This window comes from Falco punctatus (assembly GCF_963210335.1).
Source record: "Falco punctatus genome assembly, chromosome: 1".
Taxonomy (NCBI): Eukaryota; Metazoa; Chordata; class Aves; order Falconiformes; family Falconidae; genus Falco; species Falco punctatus.
In genome coordinates this window covers 124,872,967-124,895,143 of record NC_137580.1, presented here as the reverse complement: position 1 = coordinate 124,895,143, position 22,177 = coordinate 124,872,967, and the positions used below count along the sequence as shown (strand labels likewise).

Below are 22,177 nucleotides of genomic sequence, written 5' to 3'. Positions count from 1 at the left end.
CAAATGCCTTATACTCCAGAAATACTAAGACCGTAAGAGCCGCCCCACTGGGGCAGATGAGCTTTGACACCAGCACCCTGTCCCTGAGAGGTGGCTGCTGAGGTGGGGTCGCACACAGTGACACGGTAGGGACGGCTCCCAAAACGCTCCGCCAGCCCCAGCGACTGGCAGCCTGGACACGTCCCAAGCAAGAGCATCGCCCCACGGTTCCTCGTGCAGGGGCTGCTCCATGCCCCAGCCACCCCCCAGTCCCACAGGGCTGTGGTTCCAGCCACAGCTCTCCTCACCTGATCCTGATAAACCAGGATGGGACGGTGGCTTCACTGTGGTCACGCACAAAGCCATAGGTGACCTGCAGGGAAAACTGAAAATCCCTGACTTTTTCATAGAAACATAGAATGGTTTGGGCTGGAAGGGACCTTAAAGATCATCTGGTTCCACCCCCCTGCCCTGGGCAGGGACCCCTCCCACCAGCCCAGGTTGCCCCCAGCCCCGTCCAGCCTGGCCTGGGACACTGCCAGGGATGGGGCACCCACAGCTGCTCTGGGCAGCCTGTGCCGGTGCCCTGCCACCCTCACAGGGGAGGATTTCTCCCTACTATCTCATCTAAATCTCCCCTCTTTCAGCTTAAAACCGTTCCCCTTTGTCCTTTTACCATTACCCCTTGTCCTTCTTTATTTAAGGAGGAAATGTAGGAAAAGCAGAATATGTGGCGAATACAGTCTGAAACGCCAGGAGATGGAAATTCTGCAACTTAGGCTCAGGTTGTTCAGAAGATTTACAAAGTATAGTAGTAACTCATGCAAAACATTTGAACAAACCCTCTGTATGGCATTTTTCATCAAAAAAAAACCCAAACCAACCCCAAACAAGCACATATTGGAGTCAGCACAATGCATTTGATCTTTCATCTGGTTCGATTTCCATCATCCTGAATTCAGGGGAAAAAAATGTAGTACTTTGGAAAGATTTCCCAGCACTGAGGTTCTGTGAAGAGCATGCCCTACCGTGCAGGGATCTCTAGCAGAGGCAGCTGGTGCCACCTAGGCCGGGAAAGCTGTTCTGATAAAATTAGCAGGCAGCAGACAGATTTCTTTAATAAATAATAAAAAACAAAAAAGATAGACCCATGCAAACTAATTTAAGGCTTTGAGATTATATATGAATTAAAACATTTCATTACTAAAGACTGTTAACTGAGATCATGAAACAGGGATGCAAAGTAGATGCGTGCCAGCCGTTGTTCTCCTGCTTTTTGCTTTTTATTTTTAAACATAGGTGGTTTTGTAATACTTCCCCAAGGGGTGAAACAAGCCCCTGCAGACCCATACCTACACATCTGGTGAAACCTGCCAAGACCACAGCTCTGCAAAATCCATAACCTGTGCCTGCTTTATCAGGAAATATAATGTGTAATAACCCACGCTATTGCCAGTTAACATTATTCAGAGGTGGATTTCTCATCCTTTCCGTCTCTTCAAGATAGTTGCTCCTTATAAGAACTTACTCAGGCAAAAGTCAAGAGCGAAGCAGCCTTCCTTCCTATCATGCAACTTGTCATGATACTTGAAGGAATTTTAGGAAAGCAAACTGGCACTGAGCATCAGACTGATGGAGGCAGAGAGCTGCCAAGTTATTATTAAAGCATTTTGTTGTTATTTAATAGGAAGCGTCCCAGACATCTTAACAAATAGGAGTCCCTTGCGGCTATTTTGCACAGTATTTCTCAGATCCTGCGACTCAGCACTTTATCAACACAGCAATGATATAAAAAGTAAGACTCGAAGAGGCAACAAACAGTAGTTGCAGCAGATCAGAAGTGCTGGGTACACTTGTCAGGAAAGCCTTGGTGGGTCCTGTGGGAACCAGCGGAGCCCCCCGGGACCTCTGGGCTTGTCCTTTCCAACACAAAAGTGTCCATCCCTCTGCCCAAAGACAAGATGCTGGGTAAACAAGATAACATATCTGTCTAAAGGAAGATTCCAGCCATGCTGGTGCATTTCCCAACTTCCTCATGGTGGCCATATGAGGGATGAAAACTGGTTTCACACCAGCATTTGCTGACAGCAAAATATAATGAAAAACATTTATATGAAACAATGTAGACCGCATACTAATTGGCATTTTATGTAACCACCCCGAAGATCATAAGATTTCAATTTAGCATAGCTAATCACGGCATCAATTGTGTTCCCCTGGAGCCACGCGTTACTCCGAGGGTGTACGGCTGCACTGCTGCCCTGCTGCTCCGAATCACGTCCGTGGATGTATGTTCTCTTCTTGTCAAACCCTTCAAAGCAAAACAAATACTGTGCACAGGAAGCCCGATGGTGGTGGCTGTGAAACAGGTCTTCTGGCTGAATCCCAAAAAAGGGAAAAAGAAGGAATTAAAATTTGGTCCATTGAACTCAGCCACCACAGACATGGCAGTAGCTGTTAGGAAGCCTGAAAGTTTCTTTAATCCTCTTCAAGGGCACCTGGGCCCTTTGGACTTTATATCTTGGGTAAGGGCATGTGAAGGAAGGCAAATGCAAGAGGACAGGAGGACATGTCTGTGGAGGTCAGGAGGACACAGACATGTGGGCCTCCTAGCATCTTCTCCACCTGCTGTAGCTGTAGCTTTATGGCATCCTGGCCACCAGTCCAAGCTCACCCAGGATGTTTCTCCTGCAGCAATGAGCAGATGCCCCAAAATGAGATCTAAGCTGATGCTGTTAGTGTTAGGTCCGTATTTTCAAAAATACAGACCTTTTAAAATATCTAACCCGTTCTCTTGTTGGCTGGCAAGAAGGGCAAGCTCTCAGCTCTGGGCTTCATCCAGGGATGTGGTAGCTGCAGCAGCACCCGCGGCGTGTGAGACCCGTTGAGCTGGTGGTAGCTTGGTGGAAACCCTTGCTCGGTGGTTTGCACTACTTGCTAACATCCGATTTCTGGCATTACCTCAAGATCTGGGAATGGAAATGTTTGTACGCGCTGTGACTTGTAATGAAGCTTGCCAGACTGAGCATCTTGCTTCAGACCTGGAGCTCATCCCAATTTTGTCCGCAAGGTTAGCAAAAACTCATGATGGACCTCTTCTAGGGGTCTCTTTCTACCAAATATTTGTAAAGGAACCACACAGCAATGCTGGACTGAATGAAATTATTTCATATGCTGGTCATGACCTGCCGCCGCTCTTGTGCATGGATGTAAATAAAACCAGTTGCATCACCTGTCAGTTTTTAAACTTCTGAGTCATTTCTGTCTAAACATCATTTTTGGCATAGTATATGGGGTGGTTTGTACCTTGAAAGGTTGGGGTTTTTTCTTTGCAGGAACCCCAGCTAATGTAAAACCCTTACTTTTAATAAGAACCAGGGGTTGGAAAAAGCAGCAGAGACAGTTTTGCTCCCTTTTGCAGGCTGGGGGGGGGGGGGGGGGCAATGCAGCAGTTTGGTCCCACTCATGGCTTCCCCATGCGTCAGCCTGCTCCTGCGGTTACCACACAGTTACCCCCAGCCCTGTTTGCTCCATGTCCTGAGAGCCAGAAGCAAAAAAAAAAAAAAAAAAAAGGCAATGCAGAAAGTTCCAGTGGATTTCCTTTCTGCTGGCTTCTCAGAGCTCTGGCATGGGGCTGCTCCGCTCCTCCTGCTCCCACCTGCCACAGACCTCCAAGGGAGCAGCAGCATCTCAAAGAGCCTGAAAAAAACAGAGCTGCATTTCACTTCCCACCTCTCCTCCCCCCCTGCTCCAGTCCAAGGCATAAAAATACAACTAGTCACGCAAAAGAAACATTAGGAAAAAAAAAAGCCAAGAGCCAGCTGCGGCAGCAGCAGGGAGGAGAGGGTGCCGGAGCAAGTCCTGGGCTGCTCTGCAGGGCGAGTGTGTGGGCAGCCACCAGCACCGGCCAGAAAGTAGGTCCAAGGTAACCAGAGTTAAAAACAAACCCACCACGTCCCATGTCCCATGCCCGGGGTTGTTGTTTTCTCGTGTGAGGTTACTCAGGAAGTTTGCAGCAGGATATGCCGATGACCTCTGCTCGGGCAATCGCGTTAACACTTCACTTACCTTTTCTCCCACAATAAACGGCATGTTTCCTCCCTGGGAATCTGGCTTCGGCTGCGGGTTTCCTGTGCTGGGGAGAAGCTTAACCCTTTGGGATGTCCCCTGGCCCAGCCCCCCAGCACCCCATGGGCTGGTGGGGCTGGGGTTCATCCCATGGGCAGGTGGGAGGGTGCAGGTGGGGGCCCTTTGCTCCCCACCGAGGTCACCAGAGACAGAACAAGGTGGGATGGGGTCTCCTTGGAGGTGGCAGGGCTTGCGTGGAGAGGTTTGGGAAAAACAGAGAAAATAGAGGAAAAGAGAAAAAGGAAGAATGGAAGATGCCATCATAGGTTGATATTTCCAGGCAGAAAGCAAGCAGCATTTCAGCTGGGGGATGGAGGGAGATGAACATGTCCGAGCCCGTGGGGATAGGTTCACGTTAACCTTTAGCCTGAAGTCACCTGGAGGGAAACAGCCGTGATGGGGATGGGAACAAGGCAGGAGATGGGATCAGCCCTCAGCAGGAGCCCAAGGATGGTCCATGCAGCTGCAGGGCGATGGGACCTTGGCAAAAGCCAGAGCATTGGGTGGGCTGCGGGGTGGTGCTGGAGGCAGCTTGCAGGACCTTTCATAACCTGGTAGAAGATACACTACAAATAACACCAAACCCACCGATGGCTACACGGTACTGGAGTGGAGGACATTCGCTGGTGGGAACCTGCCCACCCAAATGCAACAGCTCCTGAGGTTAAGAAAACCCTTTGTTCTCATCCAAACCAACCAGAAAATAAATCTGGGAATGAGTCTTATCATGACAGTTGGACACTAATAATATCCTGGGGTGACTGGGAGGCACCCCAAAGCCAGGAGGGCCTCGGTGCGGGAATAGCCCAGGCTGCTCAGCCCTCCCAGCCTGTCCAGTTGGATCCCTTTGGGATACCGCAGCAATTTGGACTCATTGGCTGCCAGGAATGTCAGTCACCCATGCTTTATAGGAAGGAAGGAAGGAAGAAGTAATGAAAAACAAATTAAGTTGTGTGTTTGTGTTTTTTAAATTAAAACTGTTTTCAGTCAAAAACAAGCCAAAATCCAGGGGCTATGCAGGATGCTCTGCTTAATGCCATGATCACGGAGGCCACGATATAGGATGATCCATTCCAGAAACATGCAGAGGTTCTACATGTGGATGCAAAATAAAGGTTCATTAGCCAGAAAAACCATCTGCACCTTGGGGAGTCCTGTGGTGGGACCTCTCTGGAAGGAGCATGAGTGACTCCTCGGGAAAGCCTTCGCTTTGTCCCAAGGGAAACTCCGCCCCATTTGCTTAAGGGTACTTTGCAGCCCCTAATAAAATTTGAACTAAATATTTTAGGGCCTGGGAGGTGGAAATCACATCCAGCCCATGTATTTCAGCCACAAACACACCCTGGAATGGAGCCAGGAAATATTCTTACCCTCCACCTCTGCAATGCTTGCCCTTGCTGGGTCCACCCAGGGTTGTATCACTGCAAGGAGCGGGGCAGCACCATTCCCGGAGCTCTGATGGCTCCTACTGTCTTGGTTTAATTGCACTTTGTAGCTGGAGGGGGGCCATGGGGGCTGGGACAATGGCTTAAAAACATGCTCTGGAAAGAGCGACTCACTTGCTGAGCCATTGAGGATGTTGTTTATATGTTAGATCCTGTTTTCTTCCTCCAGCAAAGTGCTTCTCCTCCCAGGTGCATCTCCCGTGGCTCCCCGCCACGCCGGGCGAGAGGCAGCTTCCTGCCAGTGTGACCCCGCCAGGCTCGGATGGGGGTACCCCCTGCGTGGGGCAGTGCCCCCCTGGCCGCGGAAGAAGCACCCCAGCCCAGGGCCTGGGCTGGCCAATGTTGCAAGGTGATAAATAAACTCCCCCTGATCTCCACGGTGGTGAAAGCAAGACCCGGGTGAGCGCGATGTGTGCTGCTGCCTGGCCTGGGTGGGTGGGTGGGTCCATGGAGGGCTCCCGGCATTCTTCAGCCTCACCGGGGACATACAGGGCAGCAGCACCAAGTGTCAGGGGAGATCGGGGTGGGAAGTGTCACCACCACCATGAGATCCCCTGTGGGTCACCACCGCCTGGCCAGCCCTTGGAAAGCCCTCAGGAGCCAACACGAGCAGCTTTAGGTGTGCACAGAGGCTCCCAATGCTGCAGCATGATTTTGCATAGCAATTAATCCTGACGATGCTTCAAAACGACAGAAAATGGGACACTGGTGCCGTCTCTAGCACATACTTGCTGGAGCTGCCTTGGACACTAGTGGTGGCAAGGAAGCAGATGTGCCCGTGGGGACACTGACTCAGGGGGACAGGCCAAAAACATTGATATTTCTAATTTTACTCCAAGGGAGAGAAGCCAGGAGGCCGGGGAAGCTGCAGAGGTGATGCAGCAGTGCAATGCATGAGGACGTGGTAGTGCCACCAGCCTAAGGGGCTCCTGCTGCAGCCTGTGATGCCCAGGAGGACCCTGGGGGGACCCACCTCCCACCCTGCCATCAGCATCTCCCACCTCGCCGGTGGGCAAGGACGCTGCCTGGGCTGACACATCCCCTCATTACGGGAGGGGAGACGGGAACCGGGACATGGGCCGGCAGCGCAGCAGCTGCCAACATGGGAATGTTTGAACAAGGAGCGAAACCTCATTTAAACAAATAAATAAACAAGCTGACATCCTCTGGGCCCAGGTTTATGATAATAAAAACAGAGCGCACAGCTTGTGGGAGGAAAATACATCGTGTATTTTCACATCTCCCATTTCCTCCTAGACCGTCGCAAGAATTTCCTCCAAGTCCATCACTTCCTTCTGACATTTTTGAGCTCAGAAATCCATATCTGAGCCCTGGTGCCCTCTCCTTGACGAGTGACGCAGGAAGAAGCAGCTTTGAAGGATACCTCATAGCCACATTTTTGCGCCTGGTCGCTTTGAAGTGCTGGAGGCAGGGCAGAGACAAAGCAGAGCTGGGGATGGGAGCCCACCATGGCCCAGGCTGATGTTTCCCCCTTTTTCCAGCCTCATAACAACCCCAGAGAGCTGTGCAGAGCAGCATCGTGCAGGTTCATTTACCCCCATAAGGGTCTTCTCCAGCCAGGCTCTTCCCATTGATTTACAGGGGATTTTCAAGTGTATCCCCAACTCTGAGAAAACAAGATGCAGCTGGGACCTGCACTTGCACCTCCAGCTGAACCTATTCCATCTTTTTTGTATTAAAAGCCTCTCTTGCAGTTTGCAGTTGAGGAGTGGATAGAAATACCCCCACTGCACTGATGTTGCAGGGTGCAGCAATCATTAAACCAGTGCAAAGCCACGGTTCAGAAGTGGGTAAACCGAGGCACCAAGCCAGCAACGTGCTTCATCAGCTCCATCAGCAACCTCAGCTCCATTTCAGAGTCCCAGATAGGCTTTAGGAGCCTTTATTATTATGTTCATGTGAGGGTGCTTAAAACTACGTGTGCTTTCAAAAAGTGGGGGTGAAGCATTTCCCTGGAGCCTCTCATGCTAGAGCAGCACTTAGTTATTTGCACTTAGTTGTGAATGAACTTGAAAAACTTGTGCTAAATCTAAGGTTACAGTAAACAGGTTACGTAGATGTGAGCTGGGATGTCCTGGAAAGCCCCAGCTGCCCTGAAAAGGAAAAAAAAAAAAAAAGAAAACAAAAATGTTACAAGTGCATGCCAGAGTCCTTTAAATTTAGGTGAAGTTGCCCTAACTCTGGCTCCAGCTAAGGCATTTTTTTTTTTTTTCCCAGGGAGTGGATAATTTGGGCACCTTTGCCCTAAAGCAGTGACCTCCAACTTTCACCTCAGGGCCGTGTCCCCAGGGCAGTGCCATTCACGCTGCGCCAGCCCCCCCGAGCCTGAGAGAGAGACCCAGCGGTAGTATCACAGGGGAAAAAAATAAAGTCACCTTGGGAAGAGAATGCTTCCCATTTTTTGGCTCTCAGAGGTGTCAAAGGAAGCAATCTGACGTCGAAGGGCCGGAAAAAAACAGCTTCTTGGCTGATGTTGCTCATGTACAGCGAGGTCACTTAGAAAGCTATCAGTGGCTTAAAAATAAATGCAGCATGGAGGTTGCCATTCAGCGATATCCTGTATCCGAAAGCTGCGAGGGGTGTAAGCAGGAAGAAACTGGAATGACCTTCCCTCCCCCCACCCCATTCCCACTTTTTTTTTCTTTTTTTTTTTTTTTTCTTTTTCATGCTCCTGGTAGTAAATCACTGAAATTTCTGCATTCAAGCGATTGCGCTTCATCAACAATAGCGCCGGGACTGGGCACTGGTGGGTGATGCCCGCTCAGCCCTGCGGCCAGCCTGGCACCAGCGGGTACAAGGCTGAGCCGTGAGGGCAAGCCGTGCTCGCAGGCAGCGCCGGGGGAATTGCTGCGTGCAGCTTGTGTGCTCCCTGCCTGGACACCTGCCGCTGGACGCCGAGCTGAGCATGCACGCTGGCCCCGGGCAGCGTGGCTGTGCTAGGAGGAGGAGGACGACCAGCTCCAGGTATTAGCAGTCCACTCCCCCATCCTGCCTGAAAAGCAAGTTCACAGTCATGCACATGGGGAAAAAAAAAGAAAATCCTCCACGTAACGCGTTTAGTTTTCCATAGCTGCTACTCCAGCAGATTAAAAAGGCAGCACAAATGCACCAATATCGTCCTAATGTCAGTTGTCCAAGCAGGAGTCACTGCAGTTGCTGTGGGGACGCTGAGGATGAGCCCGTGGGAGGCAATGCCGCCAGCCGCGATGCAGGCGTTGCTCACCTGCTTGAACAGCAGTTGAGGGCTAGGAAATGCTCTGACATTTGCACATCTGGCCCTGCTCGCTCCTGCTCTTTGGACTTCACCTTTTTTTCACCTCCCTACCTCATTCTGGGTCCTTCAGCCTCCATCAGAGAGGTGAAGGAAACTCCAAACGAGGGACTTAGGTCAGGTAGGGCCATGAGCAGACCCTTTGGGAAAGAAGCCCCCAGTCCATGTAAAGGCTTAAGATTTCAGGCACTTTAAACATGGAATAAACCAGCCCTTGGCCCAAACGCTTCCCACCTAAAACGATACCTGGGTGTCATTTCTGCTTTGTCACCCACTGGATGTTGGAAGAAGCACCACAGCCAAACCAGGCAGCTGTAAGGTTCTGTGGGAATGGGATGCCCGGGCTGATGATTTTTCTCACTTGGAGTAAAATTAGAAATGTCAAGGGTTTGACCTGCACCCCCAGCCTTAGTGGGGCTTCACCCATTCAGCCCCGGGATGCCATGAAGGGGTTAATTTTGGGAACCTGGTTCAAGAAAGGTTGGCACCACCGTTACCAGCATTAGCAAACTGCTGGAGGCGTCTCCCCACCGCAGCAGTGCAGCCGTGGGCTGGTGAACCCAGGTCTGTTTGCTGCCCAGTTAAAGCTCCTGCTCTCCCTTCTGCAGCCTGCTCCAGTCCTTTCCGAACCCTGTCCGTACACTATCCAACTAACAGTAATGACAGGAATCACCAAGGGAAAAATATGTAGAGAGATAATTGGCTTATCTGTGCGCTTGCATTTTCTCCTGAGAAACTTCAGAATGCAGGAAAGAATTGACACCCAAACAGAGAAAGAAAGAGGAAGATTTATGTCTCCTATGCTTAAAGGATCAAACCCAGCCGTGATGTAAAATGTGATCGAGCCCACAATCCCCTTTTGATGTCTGCAGGAAGGAAAGAAGATGCTGAGAACTTTCTCAGCTCTGTGGACACCAGCCCTTATTTCCACGTCCAGGGTCAAGAGGTGGTGGAAAGAAAAATAAAGCCCAACTGGGAAATAAGAGGTTGAAAGAGCTCTTTCCTTCCCCAGGGGTGCTGGGCAGGGGCAGAGCTGTGCCTGGGGCTGGTGGGATGGGCAGGCAGGTGCTGCCCAAGCCCGGGATGAGGCTGAGCACACCGGAGCCACAGTCCTGTCCCCGCGCCGTGCTGAATGGGTGTGCAACACCCGCATGGCGGTGGTGCCTGCAAACGGCTGTGGGAGTTCACAAAACTGAGACAAGCAAATGACATCGGTTGGTGCTGCAGGTTGACCTGAGTGTCCCCCTCCAACAATAGTGCGTGATCCGACCACACTGTTTGCAGTGGATGAAACCCCTAAATTTAGATATACCAGCTGTGAGTGGTATGCAAGGTATTTAAGGGACTATAATTTTAGACTAAGCATAATTGTGACACATATTTAATCACGTTATATCTGGGGCTGAGCAATGCCAAATATTTTCCATGGTTATTCATGCAGATCTTTACATGAATTAGCAATAGCCATGATCATCCTTCTCCAGAGTCCATTGCGCAGAGGAGAGAAGGCAAAGCTGAGTTTTTCAGTTTACACCAGTTGGTGTTTGTGAGAGAAGCACTCAGGCATCCACCAAAGCAAGGAAAAGAAAAATCCCCAACTTGCCTGGGATCGGTCACAGGCAGACAGCCCGCCTGCAACTGGAACGGATTCTGTCCATCACCAAAGTAAACACAAGTAAATCAATCAATAAACGGGGGTTATCAAACAAGCCAAGAAATTTAGGGAAATTTTTATCTGCTCAAAGATTTTCCGAAAAAAAAAAAAAAAAAAAGAGGGCTGCTGGGGCCAGGTCAGTGAATGGGGTGAAACGGCAGAGCTGCCTTGAAGTCAAAGTGCTAATGTGTAACAGCTGAGAAAATCTGGCTTTGAGGTCCTGGTGAGTCACTGGGTGAGCTCTGCTCACGGAGCCGATCGCAGCCCTCCCCACAGCCATGAGCAACCAGCACATGCCTGTCTGTTGGGGCAGATGGCTGTGCCAGGAGCCTGGGAGCATCTCGGACAAATCCTCCAAAAACCACTTCTGCCCAGCAGCTGGGGAAGCTAGTTTTGTTTTCGGCCAGGGCAGTAATTTCTGCTTGCAACCCGCTGGCAGCTGTGACCTTCCTTCCATAGGGGTGGCTAACACAGCTATTCGGTTTTATGCCATTTTCTGGGAAGCTCTGAGATTTCGTAGGAATACTGCATTTGGGCCACCTCTGCATGGCAGGATCAGCCCCCGTGCCAAAGGGCAGCTCCAGGGAGTGTGAGGTGAGCAAAGCCGGGCTCCCAGTCACTCATGGAATGGGCTCAGTGATGCAGGAAATAATTTATTGCCCAGTGCACACTTGGGGACTTCTTCTTAGACTGAGTGACTGAAGTGTCTCCTGCCACAATCCCCCTTCTCCATGGTTCAGCCTTTCATGCCCGTGCCAGGGATGCTGCTGCAGCCCAAAACCTGGAGCACCTTTATTTTTACAGCCTGCTGGAGGTTCGTTCCCAGTCAAGCCGGTTGGTCTCAGTTACCGACCTTGCCAGACAGTGTTTTAACTTATGTCATTTTTAATAAGTCACAGCTAAAACGCTGACTAGATTGGTTTTGTTTTGCTGGCCGAAGCTCCATGCCGCCACCACTATAAGCGCTCACGTGCCTGGTTAGAGCCGATTGCCTGTGTTGTCTTAAAGAATTCCTTCGTGCCAGTTTGAATTATTCTGGGCAATGGAAAACCCACTCGGCATGCCCTGGGGTGCTCCCCCCCACAGCCCGGCACGCGCCGGGGCGACAGAGCCGCTTTGAACTGCACCTACAATGTGTGTTCATAAGCTCGCCAGCCTCCGGGGGTGGGGGGGGGGAAAGAAATAAAATAAAACAGCTTTAAAAGAAAAGATGTGGTGCTCCTGGCGCTTGGCACTGGACAATGCAGGGCAGAGGCTGCTGCTGTAGCCAGCCAGCACTGTAAGTGGGTACGGAGAGTGCTGACCCGGGCAGGGAGGGACCACAAACAAGGGACAGAGTGTCTGAAAGAGCATCTCTCAAACCCCAGTGCAGATGTCCTAAATGCAAGATATCCCTGCTCTTGGTATTCTTTGGTGTTTTCTTTTTTAAAAAAATAATAATGGAAATCTGGAGAAATTAAACCCATTGGATTTTGGTAGGAATGCCAGTGGGCTGTTCTGGTGTGATGGAGTCATGCCAAATTAAAAGCCGTGATTAGTTTTATTTGAATCACTCTGGGGTCTCCTGCAGTGCTGCAGCAAGGGCTTCTGGAAGGGCCTGTCTATCTGCCATGCTGTGCAGCATCCCTGGAGCTCCCACAGGAGCACCATCACACGTGGACCGGTCCCTCCCCTGCCCCGTGCCGTCCGCAGCCAGACCCGCCGCGGCACCGGCTGATCCCAGTTGGCCCCGTTTTACAGCAGACACATCATCCGTCATGATGGCAACGAGTCTTTTCTTCCCCCAAGTGTTTCCAGAGTTTAATGCTGTAAAGGCCAGATGTGAAGTCTGCCGCAAGGTTTTAGCTCCCAGCACTTCCCAAACAACCTCGCATGGGATTAGCAGGCATTAATAGCCAACGCAGTCTTGGGGAGACAGCAGCGTCATCAGGGCTTCTCCGAGGAGAAACAACTGCACTTTTTATAGCTGTCCCCATTCCCTCCTCTTGTCCCCCTCCCTTCTGCTTTTCATCTTGTGTTTCAGGAGGGAGAGGAGGAGGAGGAGGAAGAAGGAGTAATTTTGACTGATGATGAGGAAACAATTTGGTGTAACTCTAGCCATTTTTTTGTCAAGCACTCAGCACCCAGCACCATTTTCCCCAGCCCGGGGAGGCTCATCTTACCATACTACCTGGAGGGTGTTTAACGGGCTTCATCCATCCACCCCAGCAGGTCAGAGTTGTCCGCACTTCCACGGAAGGGGGGAACTTGTGTTTTGGATTTTCATTTGCTTTTTTTCAAACACAACTTGTCCCCTCTGCCCTGGGGTAGGCTGGGGAGCAGCTTCCGAGCTGGCCCCACACTGCAGGAAGCCACAGCACCTCTTAGCGTGGAAAAAAATCCCAACACATAGAGAACCTTACAAATTGCCATTTTGGCTTTTGTGCTGAAATATGTTCAGTAGGGCACAAAGGGGGAAATGTAGGGCTGCAATCCTTACGTTGACAGAAGACCAAAATGGAGATAGGAAAAGGCTGAAGAACTACAGTTGCATCGGAGGGACTTGATGCAACAAGCTGCAGGTCAAAGAATGTTTTTTAATAAAAGACAGAACAAAAGCATCAGTAATCAGGAGCTGGTCCAGCTCCCATGGGCCAGAGGGTCTGAAATTCTTCTCCAGTCTGAGAGGGGCTGAGCCTCTGTTTTGGCATCACTCCCTGCCCTGTGGCCCCTCCAGCACAGCTGACAGGGCTCCCTCTTAACTCAGAACTCAAAGACGTCTTTCTACACCAGCATCTTCTCGATGATGACGACCAGGGAAAGGGAAGATCACCCAGCCGTGCCTTAGCCATACAGAGCCCCCAGTCTGTATTCACTGTGTTGAATGTGAATAGTCCTGGCTGATATCATACTGCACAAGAAAGTGTAGAGGAAAAGGTAAAGTAGCCCAGAGGAAGGACAGCTGGGAGAGGAGTCACTGTCAGTACATGAATCACAGCTACAGACAAAGACATTTGTCTTCATTATGAATAACACTCCTTCCTTGGCTGACTAAAAGTGATTAACTTTTAAAAACCCAACGGTTTTTTATTATTGATGTTCTACCTGAGTGCCTTGCACTTGTGACTGAAATAAATTTGGGTTGGTTTCAGATTTATCTTCAGGTGGTTTCACCTCAAGCATTTTAGACATAAAAAGTGGTTTGCAAACAAAACAGACGTATTTTTTAATATGCTTATAATCAAATGGTTTCATGGACATATTATTCTCAAGTCATAGAAGTTTTTTCATTTCAGTTGTTGGGGTTTTATATGTGATAATTGTTTTGAATAAAAGAGTTCAGAATTTGTTTTTCTTCTGATTTGGGATGAAGAGAAGTACACAGCATCTGGTAAAGTTGTGTAAGCATGTGCTTTAAACCTGCCTCGAAGCAGTTGCAAGTGTGTTATGCATTTTTATCAGGGACAGAGGAATTATAATACAATTATTCACTACTAGTCAATAAAAAAGGAATTAACATAACAGCTTCCATGTCACACATGGGATCACACTGCAATTACGAAGGAAGAGCCCACAGTTAATCACTTCAAATGCTTTCTTTGTGTTTTACAAGGTATTAGGGAAGCATTTCCAGGGACAAGATGCTGTGGCTCAGCACCTGGTGCCTCTGGGCAAAGGCAAAGGTGCTGGGACCAAACCAGTGGCATCTTGCTGCAGCAAGGATGGTGGCAGATCCACAGTGCTGGGCATGGGCACGAGCCTGCAGATTCTCCAGCCAGAGTCTCTCTGCCATGGAAATCACTAGGAAGTGATATGACTGAGAAAGAGTTAGGACCTGAATGACTTCTGCAGGTCTGGGCAGATGTGGTCCTGTATCACGGCCAACATACAAAAAAAATTAACCCAATTCCCTTGCATTAATCCCACTTCCCCTTGCATTAATCCCACTATGGAAAAAAGAGTCTGTGCAGCAAAAGCAGAGATGGAAGGGGCTGAGGGCTGCCCCCGGATTGTTTATCTGCCTTAGGGGGGGAGGCAAGGGGCACAGGGCGGCAGGGACGGCTGCCAGCCACCACGGCAGGCTGCTGCGTCACCTGCACAACGCCACGAAGTTGCTCCCTGGCTCTTGGCTGCAGGGGGTGCCAACAGTGCCCACCAGAAAAGGCAGCAATTCCTAAACCATCCCAGATTCTGATTCAGTGCCGTGAAATGGAAGAAGCCGTACATGCTACTGTCAACGTATGGAGACAGTGAAGGATTTGTGCCTCATTTTTCTCCATTAGCTGCTCAAGTGGTTGTGGGAGAAGTCACTGTCATCACCCAGGTTCATTTCCCTGGCCTTCAAGGGAAACATGCACTCATTTTCCAAAGCCTGTGCTATCAGGAAGTACATCTAGCCATGGATGTGATAACTGTCGGAACTGCATTTGGCTCTGGGGTTTTTTTGCTGTTGCTATAACAGATCAGTCCTCTTCCAAGCACAATAAATGCTGCAGCCACCAGCCCCAGAAGTCTCTCTTCTAATTAAAGGCTTTAGGTATGGGTATTCCAAGAGCTGCTGAGGTCTGGTGGAAGCGGGACAATGTAAACACCTGGGGAAATGCCTCAGTTTTCAAATGAGTTCCCCACATAAAAAACTGTCGCGGCTGGATCTACCAGAGCAGACCGGCAGTGAAGACAGTGCATTGGCCCTCACTCTGCTAATCCACTGGGGACACAGAAAAACACAGCGTATTCCTTCACTCCTGATCATTACTGATCACCAGTGGTCCAGGAACTTGGCAACCAAGAGCTATTCCCCCTCCCCCCCCCAGCCCCCAGCTTTTGTATGTAAGAGAGTCAATTGCTGTTATTGATCCCCGTCCTATTGCCCCAGATTTCATGCTCTTGGATGGGTCATAGGACCTAAAAAACAGAAGCTTTTCTTGCTCTGTGGGCAACAGGGACTGGAAATATTTGATCCACCTTTTCAATGTCCTCTGTGGATTTTCCTCTCCCAGGAAGGCCACGACTTTGGGCATTGCCCGCCAGGGTAGCAAAAACCATTCTGCATACTTTGACATTATCTTCCATCAAAGAATCCCTGAGTCCTTTTTACACTCATTAATTAAACCTCACGTTGCCTGGGAGGTAGATACAGGTTATCCACCTCAATTTACTTCAGAAAAGGTTAATTGGCTCCTTGGACCTCACAGAGCCAGGCTAGCAGGTGCCCTCACATTCCTGCCAAGCTCCCAAATAACCTGGGACCAAGTAACCTTGCATTGGTGCCATTTTCTCTTGAATCCCATCACAGACCACACAGGGAAATCAAGTGAGCAACACCAAAAAAAAACCCTCCTGCATATATCCATCGCCTGCTTCCCCTCTTGCTTTTCTTAGTATCCAGAAGAGAGAAAGAAAAAAAAAAATTAAAGGCAACATGAAACCACTCCACACTCCCAATGAGAAAATAAAAATGGATGTTGCAGGCTCATGTGTTCTATACGTTTCCAAATATTTCCATCTGCTCCTGAAATTTCCATTAGGAGTTGCCAAAAAGTCTTACAGAATTGTTAACACGATGGTAAATTTAGATTCTTTTTATGGAGAGATGTTTCCCCACCCTCTTAAAAGTCTGGTATCAATTTGTTCTGTCACTGATAAGCCAAAGGTATTGCTGAATTTGCCCTTTTGCCCTGTTCGTGGGCTTAGTGTAGGCAGACCCACTCACAGGGATGGGGTCTGGAGCAGAGAAATGGCACACAGGCGGGGAGCAGTCCGGCTTCACCCCTCAGTCTGTCCCACTCCATCCCCCCAATATCAGCAGGAACGACAGAAATACCTTGCAAGAAAATTACGGACCATCGGTAGCCAGTTTCCCCAGCCGTCACCCCATCGACCTGCTCTTCAGTTTGGAAACTCCCAAATGAAGGTCGGAGGCTGTTGGGGTGTCCTGCCCGTGCATCACCCAGGGACCCAGCCCCTGATTAAAATCTCTGCACTAATGAGCAGGTTTCTGTGCTCAGAAGTGCTCAGGGTGGCTCTGCCTTTAGCTGGAGGAGGGCAGAGGGGTAAGTTGGACGTGTCCCCGTCACCTACCACCAACGTACTCACAAATACAGGAGCTGGCTTGGTGGCTTCACAGGGGGCAACAACAGGGGAGGGAACCAGGCAGAGGCAAGAACCAGAGGGAGAGCATCACTCACGGGTGATGGAAGCTGAAACAAAAGAGAAGATGAGGTGGGGAAAGCAGGGAGAGGCCGTAGCATCTCCTTGGTCAGGCACCAGCTGCCACGAGGATGCTGCTCACTGTGTCGGCCACGTGCAGTGGATGCACTCACGGGTGTTTGTACATGCAGTGAGGTCCCACAGGCACAGCTCTGGTGCAGCAACCTGATTCAGATGAAGTTGTGTCATCGGGCTGTTTCATCAAGGAAGGTTTGATCAAAACACCATTGCTTTTTCAGTAAAACAGGGTACTCTTTCTTTCCTGTTGGAAAGTGCCTTTTTGGGTTGGCCCTTGTGTGTGCTCCATTTGGTGAATTAATAGTGGCATCATTCAAGGCTGATCAACCTGTTATTAAAGTAACTGAGCAAGAGCACAGTGAGTACTCTGCAATATTATTTTAAAGCAATTACTCTCTGTGACCATTTAATAATAGTCCTGTTCCCACTGCACTTTTCCAGAGGAGGCACTTAATAGAGATTAAAGATTCAGAGCCATTACAAAAAGGGAGAAAGCACTACTCACTTCTCCAGCAGCAGGATTGATGCTGAAGAAGCGGCAGAGCCCAAGCCTTGCACAACCTCTTGTTTTGCACCTTGAGCTAGACCCCATGTGGCTTAGACAAACGAGCCCCCTGCTACAACCTGAGTTTCCGTGCAGTACCGGAGCCCTTGCCACAGCTCCCCCTGCCCACCTGGCAAAGCTGCTCCATTTTCAGGAGCATTTCTCCATGTGAAGAGGGATGTTTCTCCCCTCCCTTGTTCCCAGGCTGGTCCGCCAGGCTGCCTCCCCCAGTGACCCTCCATCTCCCGGGGTTAAACGCCCTGCGCCAGAGCTGATTAGCAAAACCCCAGCACAAAAATCACCCTTACAGATGCCTTTAGTTACAGGTACAAACCCTGCCATAGCACCTAGAGTAGCAGGATTGCTAGACAGACACTGCAAGGGCGCTGTAATGCACTTAGGACTGCTATAAATTGTAACTGATTTAATATAAATCGTAATCTGAGTTTTAATCTGGTTCATTTTCCTTAAGGAAGGAGAGAGCTGCAAGTCTGGATTCTCGACCTCGGGGAAACAACACAACAATGAGCCCAGGAAAGGAGAATTAAAGATGCCTCATTTAATCCTTTCTACTTCTAAGATATTCCCTGATGTGCCCCAGAGCTTTGCCCATCTCGGGGGATGCTGCTCCACTTCCAGATGACTTCTCCACCTGGCTCCTGGCATAACCCGTGCGGCACTGCACAAAGACCAGCAGCCAGCCACGGGCTGAGAGGGCAAAGCAGAAAACCCACAGCGGCTGCCTTTAGAAATGAGCCGTTCCCACTGAAAGGAAAACTATTTGATCTCTGTCTAACCCCTTCCCTGCAATTATGCTTATCATATTTCCCTCCTGATGTATTTCTTCTTCGAGAGCAACATCCTCCGCTCCGATGCACTCGAACATAAATGCATTGCCACCTGCAGCCTGATTGCAAAAGAGCCGCGCTCGGGCTCGAGCTGCTGAAACTCCAACTTGCAGGCTGGTTTTGAACCTGCTCGTACACTTCCAGATCCCTAGATTATTCAGCATCGGCCCTTGTTTCATCATTGTTTAAGTTAATTAGTCCACTTATTTCAGATTTTAGAGCTTGACCTTTGTCCAGAGATTTGAACTCAGAGGAAACAGGAAAGTTTCTATCTGATTACGTGCTTGGGCAGTATGAATTATTAACTGCCTGGCATAGTGCTATTGCAGCCTCAGTGTTAAAAAGATGTGGTCAATACCTTCCCTGCTTTTAATGTTCTTGTCTGTTTTCAGAGCAAAGCTTCCTTGTCTTCAGTGCTAACTACACGCAGGGATCCGGGGCAGCGCTCCTCCGCTCTGCAGGGACGGGCAGAGCGTGTTCAGGCTGCCATGCGTTTTAAGTAGTTTTCTCTTAAACTGTTATATTTCATAACGTTGCAATTTTTTTAAAGTGTTAGTGACTGCGCTCTTAGCCAGATTTTTTTTTTTTAAATATTTGTAGGCAAAAAAATCATATTTGCCTTAAGACAATGTCAAAATTTGAACAGATGGGAGTTTTTACCAAAAGAAGACTGTTTTGCTCAGAAATCATTCCATTTCCAAAACCTCAAATAAAGTTTCATATCTTTCAGCAAATCTTGGACCGGGATTATAAATTCAAAATAAAAATACAGAAATTTCCTATGTTGAGCTTATAAATGCTAGTTTACAACATTTTCTGGTGTCTTAATGAGAGCCATGTGACCAAAGTTAAATATTATAGGAAATAGCTAAAAGGCACATATTATTTTACAGGTATATTTTTAAATGTAGAAGATTGCTTTTTAAAATTTTAACACAAGATGTTATTATCCTTTTTTAATTAAAAAATTACTGGGCCGTTTTTTCCATTTTTAATATGCTCTGCACTGGACAAGAGAACCAAGTCCTGTTTCCAGAGTCCCCAGCACACCGCAGATGGTCACACCAGGGATATTTATATCCCCCTTGCATCTCCCAAAAGCTCGCTCACCCATTTTCCTCCCTGTAAGTCCTTGCAGCATTGCTTTGGAAAGGGTTCCATGAGTTCAGCACTGATGCTCTTGTCAGAAAGTAACAGCATCATTAAACCACATTTGTTTTACTTAAACCTAGCAAACTAAGACAGTGACCATAATGGCACATAATAGTATCGGAGGGGGAAGACTGGGGCCGTTGCTAAGCCTCGCCAGTTATATATTATCAGTTTAGTGGCAGAAGACATGAGCTCTCAGGTCCTCACAACTTGGTCCTTGTAATTATCCCCATCTCCAGCCCCATCTCCGCTTGTTTGTCCCTATTGACGGTGTTGCTATTGAATACCACTAATGGGTTGTAGCCTCCAGCGATCCTCCCTCTCAATTTCTAGCTCAGGGAAAACACGACAGATGAGCCCACACACTGAAAGGATGGGAGGCCATGCTTGCTGAAGACAGTGGTTCCCTGTAAGGTCATCAGTGGAGCTCGTTCAGGTCTTGGGCACGTGGGGCACACACCACCGATGACCCAGTGGCAACTTCTCTCTATCTACCTGGTGCTAAACATGGGCTGCAGACTATTTGCAAGTAAATCCATCAGCTGTCAGCACTGGGTGGGCAGCTTGAGGCTGACCCAGGGAGAAAATGCACCGGGTCAGGTTCGGGAGTGGTACGGAGATGTCCTTCACGCCGGGCTGGCTCATGCCGGTGTGCTGGGGTTGGCTGCGACAGAGTTAATCTTCTTCACAGTAGCTGGTACAGGCGATGTTTTGGATTTGTGCTGAAAACGGTGTTGATACGATGGAGACGGTTTTATTATTGCTGAGCAGCGTGTGCACAGAGTCCAGGTCGTCCCTGCCCCTCAGCCCCCCCAGCAGCCAGCAGGCGGGGGCACAAGGAGGTGGGGGGACACAGCCGGGACAGCTGTCCCGAGGGAGAGCCCAGGCCATACGGCGTCACATACGGCACACAGCTGGGGGAAGGAGAAGGGGGGACACTCGGAGTGATGGCGTTTGTCCTCCCAGTAGCAGTGACGCGCCTGGAGCCCGGCTGTCCTGGCCACGGCTGAGCACCCGCCTGCCCACGGAGCGGTGACGCATTCCACGTCTTGCTGGGCTCGCAGGTGCGGGTTTCGCCTCACCTATTAAACTGCCTTTACCCCAAGCCACGAGCGCTCTCCCTTCACCCATCCGACTCCGTCCCCCATCCCACCGGGGCGCAGAGAGCGAGCGGCCACGGGGGCTCCGCTGCCAGCTGGGGTTACACCACGAGAGCTGGGAAGGAGCCACAGCTGAATCTGTCCTGGCACCTCAAACCTCTGCATGCTGCCACGAGATCAACACGTATCCCTCAGACAGTTCGTGGAAGCTTTCAGTGGCACCAGTTTCATTGTAAAATATTTGCATGTTTTTAATTAGAATTTAGCCCAGGCAGGCCCACGAGGCTCTTTACAATACTGAGACGATGTAATGGATGCATCCTTCTCTTAAGCGTTGTCTGGTGGGCCAGAAAAACACTGGGTTTACAAGAGTTAAGGACTGGGGGCTGGGAATTAATTGACATCTTCCATCTTCATGTGATCTCAGGTGGATACTTTATTTTTTTGTCTGAGGAGGTTTATTTTCCTCCAGATTGATTGGATGAATTGTGTTCCCAGAGATCAGAGAGTTCAGATGGCAGAGGATCCTCTTACCAGAAGATGAAAGCCAATATAATCAACTGCACAACTTCAAAACATGCAGCTTGTTCTTGTTGGCTGCGCCTAAGTTTTCCCTGCAGAGAAGCTGTCGACAATGATTTGATATCAATCCAGTAACAATCCCTGGTTTCTAATAATAATTTGCACTTCAGTAGAAATGTTCATGTGAGGCTCTGAGAACATTTAGCAGATGGTCATTAGCGAAGCTCCCCAGTTCTCCTGCAAGGAAGAGATAACAATTATTAGCCTTGTTTTACAGATGGTGACACTGAGGTGAGGCACTGAAAGGTGAAATAACTCTCCTAATTTTCCATAATGAGCCAGTGGCAACAGATCTATGAATGAAACCCAGGCATCCTGCTGCGATTACTCCACAAACCCTATATCCTTATCTTTTACAGGAAAACGTGGTCAAAGAGGTGAGCCTGGAAAGCAAAAAGCAAATGACTCAAAGGCAGGATTCATGACACATTTCTGGAAATAAGGAATTAGGTCTGGGTCAATAAATAACTGGAAAACCAAGGGGACGCAATCTGAGAGGCATGTGAAATGAGGATGGATGGAAAAGAAAGAAGATAATGGAAGGGAGGGGAAGGAAAACAGAGTAGCTCTGACTTTTTATTTCCACTCTTGGTTTCAATCAGCGTTGTAAAATTAAAGGTTAGGGCTCTGAAAGAAAGAAGAAAGTGAGCTCCATCAGCTCCCATGGGGTACATCTAATGGGTGAAGCTTCAGATGTGAATTGCTAACAACACAACCCTCCTTCCCACATAACCGAGGTTACGTCACCCTGCAGCAAAGTGCCGGCCACGCTGCTGCCAGGGGACATCGGCTCTGGTGTGGGTGCCACAGAGACCTGCCTCTCCCTGGGCAGGGCAGGGCAGCAGGGCTGGAGCCCTTGGGAATGCTGGCTCTGTCCAACGGCATCCGCGTGCCATCGATCACCAAAACGCCCAGGTGCTGGCTGGGCTGGAGAGCACTCGCCGCTCCCCTTAGCCGAGAGGTCAGCCGCCGAGCTGGAGGTGTGCGGATGGGCGCTTCGGGGACTAATTTTAGCTTTCAGTTACACTGTCTTTTCCTTTCTCACCCAGAATGTCTGGACCGCTAATACTGATGGACTGGCTGATACTACAAACCACCCCGCTAACATCACACATACGCGACGAGGGGAACAGAGCCCAACGAGCTGGCCCAGTGGTGGAGTTTATAAAACAGCCAAATGGAAGCCAAAAGACCTGAGTTTAATCCCTCCAGTTAAGTCATCTAGATTCCTTCTCGCCACCAGCCA

General features: G+C 49.4%; 1 protein-coding gene across 1 annotated transcript in view; it reads right to left on the bottom strand.

Annotated features, from left to right (window-relative positions):
* Positions 1-597: 597 nt before the first annotated feature.
* The window catches only part of MAP2K6 (mitogen-activated protein kinase kinase 6), an 81,318-nt gene continuing 59,738 nt past the window's right edge, over positions 598-22,177 (bottom strand). The window contains exon 12 of the mRNA XM_080373913.1: positions 598-21,108. The gene's annotated coding sequence lies outside the window, so the exon portion shown is untranslated. The remainder of the gene's footprint in view (positions 21,109-22,177) is intronic.